The 16,883-nt window shown below is 49.4% G+C and overlaps 1 protein-coding gene across 1 annotated transcript in view; it reads right to left on the bottom strand.

Moving 5' to 3' along the window:
• PNOC (prepronociceptin) overlaps window positions 1-11,906 on the bottom strand; it is a 237,867-nt gene extending 225,961 nt beyond the window's left edge. Inside the window, exon 1 of the mRNA XM_086925481.1 lies at window positions 11,784-11,906. The gene's annotated coding sequence lies outside the window, so the exon portion shown is untranslated. The remainder of the gene's footprint in view (window positions 1-11,783) is intronic.
• Between the last annotated feature and the right edge of the window lie 4,977 nt (window positions 11,907-16,883).

Genomic DNA, 16,883 nt, shown 5'->3' with positions numbered 1-16,883 from the left:
AGGGTTGGGACTTAATCTCTAGGCTAAACTATAGCAGTCAAGGGCGGTCAGCTGTTCTTGGATACCAACACACCAAGGCTTTTGTGGCCATGTAGCGGTAGCTGTAGCAGGAAGTCAGCCAACTGTGTCTTAGAATCACTAGCAGGCACCACAGGCACAGTCCTCTCCTTGCTAGCCCAACAAGGAGCAGGTGCAGTACAGTCTTTGGGGAGGCCTCACTTTGCCAGGTCCTGGGAACAGCAGTACATACATGGTCTGGGTGCCAGGGCTGCCTCTTTTATGCCCAGTTTGTGCTCGCATGCTCTGAGGGCTGTGGTGACTACTAGCCAATGGGCTACCAGGTCCCCTAACGACTAGTGATGACATCCTGTAAAGTGTCCCATCTAGCTAGTTCAGAATTTACCAATTTGTTCACTCTCAATATGCTAGAATCCTTCTCTGGTGTATGGAGCCTATCCCAGATGTATGGCTCCTGGGGATGCCATGCCCACAGAAAAAAAACTGTTTGGCAATGGCTTCCCCCTCTCTGACCCCGATGACACTTAGCACCTGTCTGCAAGAACAAATACCCAACCCCTCTTGTGAGTATCAACCATTTTCCCTTCAAAGGCAACTCATTTCCCACTTCCTTTGCAGTCAATTCCAATCACGAGTATTTCTTGCACTCATTTTAAATCATTAAAATGTTCACATCTATAACATGAATCTCTTTGAACTTCCCATTAATCTGTGCTCAATGGCTGCCAGGGGTCAGGTTTTTGAAAGACCCTAATAAGTGGTCAGTAGTACAGTTTTTACTTATGTGCTTTCCAGAGAAGAATATCCATTTCCACCCATTATAGTCAATTGTATGAATTACATGTCAGAACAGATATCTTAGTTTCTCAGCATGAGATAGTGCTCTATCATCCATAGAACAACAGTCTAGAGGACAGATTTAATCAGGTTTTGCATGAGTGAGTGCAATATGATACCATGTGTGGTGTGAATGTTCTGAAATCTGTGCTGTATATGTTGGCTTTTTGCATCTCAACTGATGCAGCCAGTGCAGGCAAACACGTTGGCGTCCGTGTGAATGGCTAAGTGACACCCATGATGATAGCTTATGGGAGACGATGGCAGAGAGACAAGTAGACAAGAGTGATGAGTGCAGAGGTTGTAGTATAATTCTATTTAGAGAAGGTGATTACATAGTGAGGAACTAGTTTTTTTAAGGCGAGATTGTTGGAAAAGTTGAGATACTCCCTGCAATTGCAATAAGATTTTAGTAGAACACTGGAGACTGTTGAGTGGATTGCAAAGTTGTAAGGAACTGAATGAGAAGTAGGACTTGGGGTGATTTGCCGGTGAGGATGAAGTGGGTGGTTTTAGGAGCAGTAGTGAGAAAATGCAGTGGCTACCAGGCATTTCAAAACTCATCCTTCTGCCTAAGATTTGTTCTTTTGTTGCATGCTATTCAGTTTCTTTTTTCTTTGATTTTTGTTTATTAAGAGGAGACGCTTCGTGATATTTGCTGCTTGCATGTTCTCTGTGGAGTCTTATTTCTCTCTGTGTGGCTGATGCTGTTGTACAAGTATTTGTATTTTTGGGATTTGTAACTCGCACAGCTACTCGAAGAGTGTCCTGACGCAAGCCTGGAGGAAGGAAAGGCAAGAGGGGAACGCTAATAAGCATAAGTCACCTCACTGAGAAGTGATACAAAAGAGGATGATGGATGGAGCGTCTGAGCCAATCAAACACTCGCCCCCAATCAATGATGATGGATTAAACCCAGATCAGTTGACTGGGGGTGAGTGTTTGATTTGCTCAAACGCTCCGTCCATCATCCCATTTTGTATCACCTCACTAAGAAGTGTCATTATGTCATCTTGTACCTGGTGATGTCTGTGTTCAAGTGTAGAGAACAGAGAAAGTGGACTATAAAGTGATTTAACCATGGTCACAATTACAGTCACACGTGGAAGTCACAATCAGCATTCAGATGTAGCAACAACCCTTTATTAATTGGAGCATTTGTACAAACAAGAGAAAATGGCCCAGCGTCTGAAAGAAGAGGAATGGGAGAAAACAGCTAGGACACGAAATACGTTTTCATACTAGAGAGAGAGAGAGAGAGACAAAGAAGGAGGGTCCCATATCAAAAGGGGACATGGAGTCAGAAATGCATCGAGAGAGGATGAAAGAGGGCACAGAAAGGGGTAGGAAGATATAGATTGAGGGGGAAGTGGGAGAGAGAAATGGAGGGAGGGACAGGCACTTGGAGTTGGAATGAGAGAGAGACAATTAAGAGGGTAAATATTGTGTTAGAGAAAGAGGTTAGAAATAATGAATGATACAGCCTGCTGATACACGTGTGTGTATGTCAAGAGTGAGACAGCTAGAGAAAGACGGATAGAGTGACAGAGAGAGTAGGTTAAATACAGATGGCATGCAGGACCGGACTGGCCATAGCAAGCATCAGACTGGCTGGGAGGCTGGAAGGGTGGGGGCCGGTTTTGTAGTGGTGGGGGCCGGTTTCTCAGCAGTGCTGCAATATCAGTCCCAAGTAACAAAAGCAGCGAGCAAGTCTTTCCAGTGCTTTTCCACGGGCTAATGCGAGAAAATTGTCAAGGCTGCTATGAGTTCCCAGGCCGGGGCTGATGGTGTGGGAGAGGTAGAGAGACAAAGAAAGAGGCAACGAGGAGAAAAAAGGTGGGAGAAAAGGGGTTTGAAGGAGAGACAGAGAGACAGAGAGAGGTGGGGTTGCAGCTGGAGGAGAAAAAGAGACAGTAAGATAAAGAAGAAAGAAAAACACCGAGGCATAGAGAGAATGAGAGAAGAGGAGTGGGGTGAAAGAGCACGATATCGATATAGAAAATAAATATATGTGGCTTAGACTAGCATTTCGTTAAAGTGAGTTCTAAATGAATGTTTGTTCGGTCAATCTTCGTAAATTTAGAGTGTACACTAAGCCCCGATGTTCCCAGGCGGTGGCATCTTGCCCTGAGAATAAAGGAGCGTATTGGGTGAACAGGAGGAGTTGAAAAGCATCCTGACGAGTAAATGGGAAAACTGAACATGATGTGCATTCTTGGCATGTGTAGAGCCAGCCTCTTCCAGCCCTTACACCTAATACACAGGCTGCGCTTTGAGAAGCCAAACCCAACGTGGGCCACAGGTGGAGGTAGAACAAGGCACCTCCTGCAGTGGCCTGAGAGTACCACCCCCCTTTTCTGAATCTGAGAGTACCACTGTTCCTGCTCAGCTCTGAATAACATTCGGATCCCAAACCCTGCTGCAGACGGACCCTGGTGTTCGCAGCCTTGGCCGTGTCTTATAAAACGTTCTAAAATCTCAAGGCTGTTCAGGCTAAGGAAAGATCCTATGAATGAAATCAATAAAGGATCTATGAGAACATGAAAAAGAGAGTACAGAGTGATAGGAGCAAAGCTTCGGGTCTTTCTCAGATCCTAATACAGATCCACAAGTTGTAGGGGGGCACTTAGCATTGAACTGGGTATGAGACAGAAAGGAGGGACTCCTAATCCAGAAGCCAGATTCAGGAAAAAGTTAAGGACATGGCTATTCCCTCGGTAATTTTAATGAAAGAGCATTTCCCCTCCGCACCTCGATCGCTTAGTGCTGGGAAGTCCTTAGGCAGCTTCTGCGCTCTATAAAACGTTCAATTTAAAGATCAATATCAACTCTCCTTCACTCTCCTGGGCACCTCGGTCAAAGGTGGTGATGTTTCACTTAAATACAGTACAGTACTGTAAAATAGAAAACTTATATGATGGTATCTAGCACTAACCTTTCACGAGTTACTGCAAAATATAACTGTTGCGCTGGGGGCTTTATTAGGTCATTTATAGCCTTGTTTGGGATCGTGGGTTGGTGGCACATCTCTTATAGTAAATAAAGGGCCAAGGCTATTCCAGGAGAGTTCAGCCCAAGGGACATCTCTGCCGCTGTCCAGAATGCTGAAGGTTTTAAGATTGATATCTACAGTGGTGCCCTGGGGGTACTTTGGAAAGAAGAGACAGGCTTCAGAGTCAAAAGGCATCCACTGGGGACTCTTCGCCCTTATTGGTTATTCAGCAAAATACGTCAACGCCTCAATCAAGGCTAGGGGTCTGATTCAGAGTCTGGCGGACAGGCTACTATGACACAGATGTGGCAGATGCGCTCGAAAGTGTTGCCCCACCAGCTTTACAGGCAGAAACCCTACACCGTCAGTTTAGGCACATCAGATTGTCTTCCTTGCTTAAAGGGAACAGTTTAATGTATTTTTTTTAGTTCGACACACCAGGGAAAAATTTGAGGTCCCAAACTGAGAAAAAAATCCCCTAAAAATATGGTGACTGCTCAGCAAACTTAAGGTGCCGCATAGGAGCCACAGTGGCAGCTGACCCTCTGAGGCAAAGAGGTCTCTGTATGACGGCCGCCACACCGATGGGCGGCGAGCTGCCCACCCTACTGCAGATCAGTCCCTAAGTTGGCTGAAATGAAAGTTATCGCAGCTTCTATATGAGGCATGCAAAAAAGTTATGCATGGGAGAGGGGTTCTCTGAATGATGGTGGGTGGAATAGCTCGGCAGGGAGAAGGGCTACTGATGCTTCTCAGCGACATTACTTAAGCACCCAGACCCAAAGCTGGTAGGTGTATGAAAGTGGGATATGATATAGTGAGGCTGGTTAGGCTTCACCATGCAATACCGCCACGTTATCCGAAATAGCTCCTTTGGATTCACATTAATACATCCCTAGCCCAGTCCTGGTAGTGTGGCACAGAGGGAGCAGTCAGGCTTTACTAGAGGAGCATGTGTTAAGCAGTTCAGAGTACCAACATGAACACGACTCAAAAGAAATCCCACACAAATTTATTTAAAAAAATTAAGCAGATTTTTATTTTTATTTAGACACCAAAACGAAGACACAAAAACGAAGACAATCGGATAAGTTGGAGTTACATATTTTAAAAGGAAGGTCCCTGACTCTGAGACCGCCTGCACCAGACCCCCGTTGCCGGGCCCTCCGGACCCTCACAGTGCCCTGAAGACTCGTTTTCAGGCTTGAGGAGCGGAGTAAATTACCCTTTGCCCATCCTCTGAGCAGGAACGCGCGAAGGACGGTGCTAGCTTGTGGTCAATGTTCCCTGACGCGCGCGCCCAGAGGTGGGAGGAATTTTTGGCACCTCAGTGGAGGCGCTCTCTGAGGCATCTGTCTTCACGAGAGGGGGGGAGGATGCTGCTGACGGTAGCAGCAGCGGGCACTGCACCGTCCTCACTGTGCCGCCCTTTCCTGCTCTGTGTTCTCCTATCACACACCTGAGGGTGCCCGCCCCTGCAGCTGGAGGTCACAGCCCGACACTGCAGCGGGGTCTAGGGGTAACATCAGAGAACAGAACGCAGAAACTCCGGAGAGTGCCCGCATCAGCCTTCGACAGAAAAAGAGTGAGTGCAAGACAAAAGAAAAGCTCTCCACTTCTTTCATGCCGTTTGCAAGGGGGTCTCCTGGTTCAGACACTGCGGTGCCCGCAGACCTGCCTTTACAGCATGAAAAACAGCACCGCTAGCACCAAAGGCGAGAAAACCAACAGAACCACAGGACTGACACGGGACAACTGCGAAGACCCACAAAAGGGCTGGGAGAGACTTGGGGCGGCTTTAGGCATGTGCAAGCTGTGCACCTGCACAGGGCCACCAAACCCCAGAGGCCACCATGCCAATATATATCCTTAATATAATAATCCTCTGAGGATGGATACATATTTGTGTGGCGGACCCTGGCAGGGATTTGGCGGTCTCCGTCTCTGATCCACTTCCAAATACCCTGGAGGAGTGTGGCTCAATGGTTAGAGCGGCAGACCCTGATGCAGAGGTCTAGCCCGGGACCAGGGTTCAATTCCCGCCTCGGCGGGTCTTGGGCTCAATTTCCTCGGACCTGACAATTCTCACCTCGGTGCCTATTCTAATCATGGGCCCCACGCAGCAACTCTGGGCAATAGCTTGCTTAACCTCCACACTGGCCCCAAAAGCGCTAGGATGCCTGGTTTCACCCTTGGGGTGCCCAGGAGTGGACACTTCACAGGGAAAGCCAGGAAGGGTTCCACAGTGGTATGAGTAATAGTGCCAGGAAACCGCTTGGTGGCAGTGCGCTCTACAAATACCTTGACATTTACATTTACATTCACACTCACCCCCCCTCTTCACTGGCCTCCGGGCTCTGCCCTGCCCGGACCCCCTCTTCCGGGGCCCCCTACCTACGCTCCCTGCCCAGGGCCGCCATGAGCCTAGAGCCGCCCCTGGCAGAGACATGAGTGGGCCCGCAGAGACGCCGCAGACCGCACAGAATGAGTGAATCAACAGAAGGGACAAGAGCCGCCTGGAAAGCAGGGGGTCTGCTATCAGAATCAAAGCCGACCCAAACATACACAGGAGGCATGCATGTCACTCCCTTACAACGTCACTGCCTCCCTGGGAGGGGCGGGGCAGAGAAAGGCCAAGGTTTCGAAATGCACCTCGGGTGTAGGGGCACTTGATTATATCTCACGGAAAACTGCCCCACTGTCTTTGTCAAAGAAAGGGGTCTGCAGTGAGATGACTCCGAGTCACCGGACACCACACACCCAGTCCTGCTCTTCCATTGAACAGAGCAGGGGATTCTGGGAACTGTAGTCGTTGCTGAGTTGAACTGAACCAATTCGACTAACAGACCCGACTACAAGCCAGGTTTCTACCTTGAAAGACCAGGACAGGAAGCTAGGCTGTCCTGCGACATAGAGCCATGGGGTAGAGCTGAGTCACACACGTGAGGCGCAGGGCCCCCTTCCTGCTAGGCCTGCACTGTGACATACTACTTACACCCATGCATTCATGGAGGACCGCGAGGTTCCTTCTACAGACTCGCGTGTGTCTATAAGATACACCCGACCATTCTGGCCACAGCTGTCGACTCGCCCCACATCCTGCCAGTGTGCCCTTGCTGGTGGGTGACCCTGTGCCAGCTCCAGCCCGGCCTCGCTTGTTGGCCAGCATCACGTGACTGGAGGACTTGTAGTTTTTCTTTTCTGATGAGGTTTCGAACCTATAAGGAGGGTGTTCTATTCCATGGGGCTGTTGTGCATCACTGGGGACCTTGAAACACTGCAGTACTTTAGCCACCAGCACCATGCCCTGGGGCACTCACGACTTTCACTTTCCCATTATAAGTGTGGGCCAACAGGTGCCGAGTGCTCCTGGCTGAAGGTTAACCTCAGAACACAGAGTTAGCTCATGGCTATCGTTTCAGTGGGACATGTGTGTTTGTATATATGTGTGTGTGTGTGTGTGTGCGCGCGTGTGGGTGCGTGAGTGCGCGTGTGTGCGTGTATGTGTTAGAAATCCTAAAGGTACAACCTCACAGAAGGCTGCCGGCAGCCCCTTGCGAGCGTGAGAGGCCCAGTCTCTCACAGAAGCCTGCAGGCAGCTGCTTGCCTAGGGTGAGATGTTAAGTCTCCGGAAGAAGGCTGAAAGCAGCTCTTTGTGAAGCGTAAGATGTCCAATGTCTCGCGGAAGGCTGCCGGCAGCTCCTTGCCAGCGTGTCTCCGCTTCTCAGCTCCCATCACTTCCCATTCTGGCACTTGTAGGGTTAAGGAGAGAAATATATTGCCGTCTTCGCACTACAATCCGAACCCCCTGCAGGTGCTCCAGGCTGAGCGGAGAGAGACAGTTTAGTTCGGCGCAGAAGGCAAGGCACCGAGAGAGAGAACATGATTTTCCCACGAACACACAACGGGGAGCAGCCAGGATTAGAGCCCAGATTGTCCATTTTCAGACCTGGCAGGTTGGACCGCAGCTAACCGGTCATTTGCAGCAGTAAAAGAAAAATGAAAAGTATCACACTGCAGTGCTGTGAGTGCGAGGCGATGCCCGGCTGACCACCGCACACCGACACAGGATAGCTGAGGGGGTGTGGTGGCGGTGGCCGCGCTCAGTGTATCATCCAGGTCTGCTCCTTTATGACTTCAGGTCAAAGGCACAACGGGGTCTTGTAACAACCACTAAGATAGAATAACAGAGCAGGGGCAAGAGTGCAAGCGCCTTCATCTGTTGAGTTTTACCTAGAACCGCTCTGAAACTTTACAACTGAAAAAAGTGCCCTCGTGTTTGATTGAAGGAGAAGTGACGTGGGGGTGAGGTGCCCCTGGGCATTACCTATCAGCCCCTGCTCCGGCCCCAAGCCTAGATTTCTCTGATGTCAGCAGAGAGCTGTGAAGACAAGCTCTCCTGAGCTGTGACCCATAGACTGCTAAAAGATCTCTCACAAGGACCAGGGCAGAGAGGAGGGTCATCAGACAAGTTCATGTCGCTAGCCCCTGCCTCACTGTCGAAGGTGGCATCCTCACCCCACGTCACCAGGGCCTGTGATGGTGCCCACACGTCACCCCATGTCACCATGGCCCCTGTTCCCAGAGCTCACCCCATGTCACCGTGGCCCCTGTTTCCAGTCCAGGGTCCTGTGTGCCACCCTAGTACATTCTGGGTGTTGTGGACTCAGCGTGCTTCCATTGAAGCAATCCGACTAACTTACCTGCTAGCAGTGAGTGGCAGGTGAAAGGTCCAGGGCTGGCCCTGGTGTCTGTGAAATGTAAATGTAAATCCAGTACTTGTATAGCGCATAATTCACCCCCGCGGCGCCACATCTCTCCCCCAAGACAAGTGTGAGATGGACAACTTACTTTTAAAGGACAAATCATAAAACATTCTTCTTCTAAGAAGATAGCGCTTCACAAAGAAGTTGAATAAATACATGTTTTTCTCCCTTCTTTTCAACTGAACAAAACCAGGACTGAAATTCTCAGAATGCATTGATTTATTGAGTGACAGCTCGTGCCTTTCTGGCATGGAGTCATATAGTGACCCATGCAGAGTGTGTGAGTCCAGAGCTCGACTTTATATCAGAGAGCAGAGTGTGACGGCTCCTTTCCAAGTGTTACCGGTCGGTAGGTGTACATTGCAGTGTGTGTGATTAAAGCAATGTTACACTAACTTCAAAGTAACTCGTTATGTCTAAATAAATCTGTCGCGCATTCCAACCAGGTTAGAGCAATCTATAATTAAAATCAGCCCAGGGCTCTATTACCGTAAGTCGTGTCTGTGAATTAATTTGGACTCTCGTTAGCCTGGGCTGCCGAGTCTTTTGTGATCTGTCCAAAATCTGCTTGCACAGCTGAGGATGAAATTGTTTTACCGGAACATCAAACTCCGACAGCAAATTAGAGATAAGTGTATAACTGGTCAATAGTTGGAAACAAATTAGTTTCCTCGGTCCTAGAAGTGCTGGGTAAATGCAAGATTTGTGACTTTAGAACTCAGATTTACAAAAAAAGTCACAGAACACAGGGCAGCTGCCAAAAATGCTGCATGTGTGACAGGGAGGGCGCAGGAGAGTAGCATATCTACAGAGACATGGCTCTCTCCACCCTGCTCCCTATTCCGCTGCTGATTTCAGCTGTTGTGTGCCAGGCACAGACCTTTGCGCCATAGTGCAAGGATGTGTGGCTGAGTCAGCATAGGTTGTGTACTGGCCAGTACAAAATACTGTATGTAGACACACTTTAAAACATTTCCTCCTTTGCATGAGTGCTGCACATTACCGCACGCATGTAAAGTCCGAAAAAACAGGAGAGATAAAAACATTTCCCCTGTTAGCGCCTCCTTTTAAATTGTGTTAACTTTTGGCGCTAAACTCTGTTTACTATTGTTTTAGATGGGGGTTTGCGTCAAAAGGCATGGGTGGTTGCATGCTAGCGCCCATGTACCACTCACGTGGCGCCCCCTTGGCACCACCTAACACAAAGCAATGCTTCACGCTGCTTTGTGTTACTGTCAGGCGACTTTACAGTGCAAAACTAGTTTAAAACTGGAAAGTAAATTAGGAAAAACATGTTGTGCTGGTTAGCGTCACTTTTGTTAGTAAATCTAACCCTAGGGTTCTAAAGTTAACGCAGGAACGACACGCTGAGGAATTTCCTTCTGGATTCTTCTCTAAGTGCCTTCAATTGCAGGGTTAGGGTCACTCGAAGCCGAAATGAAGAAAGCCTCACTTTAGCGGATGTGAGGTTAGATGTTTGCTGTCAAATCCGTAGAGCATTTCATTTGCATACTGCGCCTAATACTGTGACCAGTCTCTTTCTAAGCGCCTCAAACTGTTCTCATAAGGGGCTAAGGCACAGTAAGGTCACGCGTTTCGCCCAGGATCACACAACATTGTGAAGTGGTGTCAGATTATCGCCCAAGACAAGGAGAACAGCCTTCAGATTCCACGGGCGTCACCGCAGCTCATTACAAATGAATACAACTTAAACATAGCACAGACCAGCATGGAAGCGCTAACATGATGCACTCAGGGCGGAATCCTGGGACTGTGACTGTGAACGTGTCCGAACACACAGCAACGATCGTGTACAGAGACACACAGTTACCGCTCCCCAAGACACGCGGAAAGAGACCCTGCACGTGGCAGGAAAACGTGGGCTCCTGTGCTATCTAGTCCCATTCCAAGTGCGTGCCCCACTCACCCCGGGTGCGTGCCCAATTTCCCACCCCATCCCGGAGTTTATAAACTGAATTCCACAGCCCCATTTCGCTGATGTTAGCTGGACAGCGCCTCGCGCTCGACGTGAACCCGCTACAACAAAAATGTTTATGCGAGCGCCGCTCTCCTCCTCGGAGCAAGGTCTGAGACGTACTGAAAGCCTGCAATCATGGGGAACGCACGCCCTGCTGAATATATCTGGCGCCTGTCGATGTACAGACGTTCAAATACACACACTTAGCGGGAAGCAACGGGGGTGAAAGAGAAATCCAAGGTCACGCACCTCGAATGGTGTTTTCCTGACAGACAATTCCATCTAATATATTTTAAATCTTTGGGCATAGGCAGATGGATGGATTTACCCATATTCGCACTATTTTGAGGTCTCATCCCGAAGCCAAGACCCATATTTGCAGGCTCATTTGCAGTCCCAGGATGCGCTCGTCCATCGCTTCTGCAGCGATTGGGTGAATATTGAGAGTTCCAGAAGTGGCAATATTTGCTGAAAATACTCCCTTTTACAACCCAGATGGGGGTGAAAGGCATTCATATCGAGCCGCTCTGCTTCCATCGTGCCTCAAGCACAGACCTGCAGAAGGGGTTCAAAGTTTGCAGTTTGATGTTCCAAAACAAAAACATAATTATGGAAGTTGGAAATTGCATGAAAACCGAATGGATGCATGCACTGCAGCAGGAGCTCGCCGCACATTTAATGCAAAGTTTACTTTCTTCTCTTCCTGGCCCGATGGGCCAGCGACCGAGTGAATATTTGCTCTGGTTATTTACCAAGAATGCAGACCCCACGGGCAAGGACAAGCTGCTCGCAAACTGCCACAGCCCCAATACATATATAAAAACACTCTTGTGCACAACTGTGGCTGCTTCAGCAGGAAGTTTACAACGTCATTCGTACCCCTGCCTTAAACTTCTGCTCTGCCTGGAATAGGCTAGACTCTTGATTACCTCTCCTCAAAGTCCTGAAGTTGCCACAACTTTGTCTGGCGCTAAAGTACACAAACACAGCTGTTTGCAAGATGCAGCAACGCGTGGTGCGAAGAAACATTCACAAGAAAAAAGTAATAGAAAACGGCTAATAAGTGACTGAATGTTAAAGGTATCTAAAACCATTACAAGAATATTATGAAATGCACAGAGCTTGCAACGCATGCACAGCGCAGCACGCGCTCCGTGGCAGAGCCCGCGCACAGGGCGCAGCGCGCGCCTACCTGGGGTCGCCGTCAGTGTCTGCAGCAGGGGTTCCCGGGCTGCGCGTTCTGTGCGCTCTGCCTCTGCCAGCGCAGTATATATACAGGCAGTGCACCGCCCCTGCCTTCCCCACCCTGCTCCTGTCACACACCCGCCGCCCCCACAGGTCACTCACTGACAGACTGACACACCGCTGGAAACCTACCCCCAGCCTCCCTCCCCAGAGGGCGCGCGTCACGCCAGGACCCCCCTCCCCACCACGCACTGCTCCCGGCACGGGTGGACACTGCAGCCCGTCAGAACGGCAGTCAATCCGCCGGGGCTGGTCGGTTTTATGGCTGAGCGTCACTCTCAGCGGAGAGGTAACTAATGCTTTCCCCAGCAGCCAACCCGTTCAACCAAAACCGGGGGATGACAGGGGTGCGCCCCCGCCAGGGCCCCACGAGGGCGGAGTGTGAGCCCTTCCGGTAACCCAAGCCAAATAATGAACTGGCTCATTCGGCGTGAAGGGATGTACCAGCCTGGAAAGGGGCCGAAGATTACATTCAGGAAAGAGTGACGCGCTATTTCTGCAATTTGGAGCTTGGTCGCCACTCGCTCGCGCAGTGGGCTCGCTCTTGCGGCCACTATCCTGTCTGTGGATATAAGAAAAGGCCCACACTTTATACAAATAAAACACTAAAGCAAGTGACGGGCGATTTCTTCTTCACTGTAGCATCAAAACTCCAGCTGTGCCCCACCTATCCCTAACACCTGAGGCATGGAGACACACCACACGGCCTTGGAACGACAGGTCCCCTCCGTGACCGACATTGCACACAATCTAGAAAGAGGGGGAACTACCTGGCAGTAGCAAGGGCGCAGATGCACGCGTACCCTACTGCTATGGGTGACAGGTGCTTTGGAAAGTTTCCATTGCGAGGTCTCCTTGACTCTCCCGAGTCCTCTGGTCAGGCATTCAAGGCCCGCCGCTCAGCTCCGCAGGCCGGATAAGATCCAGCCGGCCAGCGCCAGCCGATGGAGATTCAGCACCTGGACAGCTCCACAGCCAATCTCAAAGCAAAGGCTAAGACCAGATGCAATGCACCAGGATTGTCAAACATAATACACATCTATAGTGAGAGACATTTTGTGAAAAGGAATAACTCTTTAATTAACACCGTACAATCAAAGAGACACAGGGAAAATGTGAAACCTCTCGCCTAACAAGGCAAAGGCTGACAAAGGACAATCTTTCAATATAAGGTGCATGGATCACAGTTAACTGCACAACTCTCCTAGTAAAGCGCTGTCCACGTTGTTCAGGGAGTTTCAGCACTCAGGACAGCTCCAAAACAATCCTTGGTGTTGAGCATATTAAATGATTCACAGAGATGGCGTGATGTCACTCCCAGATGCAGTAATGGCCACATGTGGAAACCCAGAAATTTTGGTTCCCGATTAGCAAAAAATATAGCGATTCACAAATAGGTAATCACAATTAGGGATGTACGAAGGCCTCACACGGTGAAATTGCGACTCGTAAAACATGCAAGTCGCAAATCTAGGAATCACATTTTGCGATGTCCAAATTAGCGAATGCATTCACAAATTGCGAATGCAATTTCAAATCTGTGAAACACTTCCTGTAACTAGGGTTACACCTAAATCACAAACACCTGGCCCAGGAAGCGCTAATTAGTGGCTGCCAAAGAAGGCGAGACAAGGCGTGGCAGACTGCTTTGACGGCTGGAAACTATGAGCCACTGGAAACAACACCCCCACCCTAAACAACATGGCGAGCCAGGAAGGAGACAGGGCAAGAAGAAGAAATATAAATGTAGTGAGAAGGAGATCCTTAGGGAAGAATGCTGTACCCACCACCACTTGTTGTTGGCAAAGGCTTCATTGAATACTGCATGTGGGGGGATCTTATAGCCTACTGGAATGTTATTAAAATTCTATATTCTTTGTTGCTGATGTGAGCTGGCAATAAAGGAGATTTGCATAATGTTAGCCTCTTTGTTATACCATAAAATCTGGTCAGGCATGCAGGCAAAAAAAAGTTGGAGTCTGTTGGACACTGTCTCAGTAGGGGATTATCCCTGAAACCTTTTGCCTTTTCCTGTCCTACTGGTCTTTAACTACTCTCTTTTCATGACCCTAGAACTCAAGCATGTTCCCACTGTATTTCAATGGGAAGGTACGATCACCATCCCCACATCTGGGTTAGGATTGGGGAGTGGGGTGCTTGCACAATTGGGTTAAGTGTCGTCCCCGGTAGTACCCTATGAAAAGGTACACCATATACCTACAGCGGGAATGGCATTAGCAAGCATGGGGAGCATGGCACTGATCATGCCCCGCGGAGTCACCGGCCCATTATGTCTCCTACTCAGGTTGACGTCTGCATGGGTGAGCTAACCCGGAGGGGGGCTCTCCTACTGCTGGAGGGGACTCTAGGGTATTTCCCAAGGGGTGAAGCTCGGTGGAGACGAGTAGCCAAGTGGGTCCTGAGCGTAACGGCTGCCCAAACAGGGAAGAGGTCAGTTTCCCTACATGGTACACCTCCAGAGGTTGCTGAGGCCCCTTTGCTGCCATAGGCCCAGACTCCTTCCCCACTGTTGGTGCAGTGTAGAAGTGTTTGCATACTTCCTAAGTCTCGTAGGAAGTGGAGCTGGACTGAGGGGGTGAAACTGATTGTCTGCCTGTTATGACAAGCGGTGGGTGCACTAGCACCAAGGTTGGGCTTGGCCGGCGTTCAGCCTGATAGTACCAGTTGGCCTGAACCCTTGCACCAGTGATGTTTCTATACCCCGGCCACCAGCCTACCAAGGTGGGCTGGTGTGCGTGTTGGCACCAAGAAAGTGCTTCGCAAGATTCTAGACTGCTGTCGTTAGCCAGATAACGTACAGACACCAGGGAGACCCAGGCCACCAGGCTGCCACAGCAAGCTGGTGTGCAGGCTGGTTCTCGAGTGGGGTCCAAAGACTCCTGGCATTTTTCCACTGTACTTCAGGGGGAAAGTGCGCGCACCCTTCTGACACATGTTAGGAAGTGGTGCGGACATGATGTGTGTCAATGTAGGTCAGGCCTGCCATTGCGGCCTGGGTGTGCACTTACACCGCTGCTGTGGGTTGCCGACGAATAGTACCGGCTGTTGCAGACCGGTGTGCGCACTCACATGGACTGCATGTATAAACATGTGTCCGACCTGCCACAGCAGGTCTGTGATAGCTCCCTGGCTCGCTTACCCCAACTGGCCTGTAGCAAACGCGGTCCATCTGGAAGAGGCCTGTGAGAAGCTGGCTTGGTATATGGTGTACACTTATGTAAGTGGGCACCTTGCACCAATACAGACAACCCTTATGGTGATTTTAGTGGTCTTAGACAACCTTAGAAAGCTCTCTAAGTGATAGCTGTGGAGAGCAGCCTTCAGGCTTAGTACAGAAGGAGTGTAAAGCAACTTGTTTTACCAGAACATCATCATATTGATACAGATTAAGTGAAAAAGAACCACACAGTGTATTTACAAAAATATATATTTATTATAAGACACTCACTAACACATACAGATATCTCCTAGCTGGAGATATACACAATACACACTATACTTTTCAATATAAACAGGTAAGCAGCATGAAATACACAGTGGTCACCAGGGGGAGACCAAACCATATACTAAAATAGTGGTATGCGAAGCACGACTTGAGTTGAGACTATACCTAGAAGACTTAGAAGTACCAGGGACCCAAGGAACCAACCGAGGTATGTAACCAGGAGAACCCACAGAGGCCGTGTGCAGAGTGGGAACACAACCGCTGGATCACTGCAAGTTAAGGGGTAACTTGCAATTGCAATTTTAAAGAAGAAGGGCCCTTCCCAGTGGACCCTGAAGAAATACCATGGAAGACAGAAGGTTGGAAAGCCACCCCAACCGTGGATATCCTAGGAACCAGGATACCTACACGAGGAAAGCCGGGTGCATAGGTGTGAATTGATGTTGGAAACTGCAGTCAAACTCAATGGGGGACTTCAGGAAGATGCTGCTGCTGGAGAAGGTGAAAGTGTCTGGTGGAACCCAAAGGTGGATTCAAGTTGAGAAATACCTGCAAGCAGAGGGGACAGAGTCTATGCGACTTGGAAGTGACCAGAAGGCACGGAAGAGGAATGCCCACCGATGTCAAGTGTTGCAGGAGAGATGACAGTGACCTTGGAGCTGCAGCTGTGAGGACAGGCATTGCTGTGGAATACCAGGAGCCATTCACGAGCTGTCCTACGATGGATGTCGATAATTGAGGGGTCAGTGTCTATCGGGAGCACTAACAAGCCTTGGAAATTGCAAACAAAGTGGAAAACCAACTAGTTGTAGTGTCAGAACCAGTAAGGTCCATGTGACTCACTACAAGCAGGGGAGTCAGGGCAGGCCCAGAGAAATCAGGGTAGCCCACAGAAATCAAAGGAGACCCTCAAGAGGACCCACAGGCTGGAGGCACTGGAGTCGCAAGAGGACCCCGAGCAGCTCACCAAAGATGCAAGCCCACAATGCTAGTGATGCAGTGAGGACAAGGACTGGGTGGAATCTGTAGCCTCCTACTTTCATGAGAAAGTTAATGACATTCATAAACGTTTTCCCCAGTCAACGACAAAAGATGAAACCACTACCCCTTACGTCAATGGGCAAAACATCCCCAATGATCATTCTGCCATGCTAAGACACTTCTCACCCTTGTTAGAACATGAGGTGAACCAAATCTTGTTGAAAATGAAGTCTGGAGCCCCGGGAGATCCTGCCTCTCCGCAAGTTATATCTAAAATCTCCCCAGTTCTGATCCCCATCCTAACCAACATTTTCAATCAATCCCTACACCACTGTGTTGTCCCTAAGCACTGGAAGGAGGCAGTAATCAGGCCTATTTTAAAGAAACCCACGGCTGACCCGGATCAACTTGTAAACTATCGACCAATTTCCCTTTTACCACTCTTTGGAAAAGTTATGGAGGCTCTAATAAATAAACAGCTCATCGCCCACCTGGAGTCCAACAAACTCCTCGACCCATCCCAATCCGGTTTCAGGGCGTTCCACAGCACTGAAACGGCCCTGCTTGAGGTCGTGGACAATATAAGACTGTCTTTGGACT

This window comes from Lissotriton vulgaris, chromosome 6 (assembly GCF_964263255.1).
Source record: "Lissotriton vulgaris chromosome 6, aLisVul1.2, whole genome shotgun sequence".
NCBI classification, from domain to species: Eukaryota; Metazoa; Chordata; class Amphibia; order Caudata; family Salamandridae; genus Lissotriton; species Lissotriton vulgaris.
The sequence above is the reverse complement of the archived record's forward strand: the minus strand, read 5'-3'. Positions and strand labels throughout refer to the sequence as shown.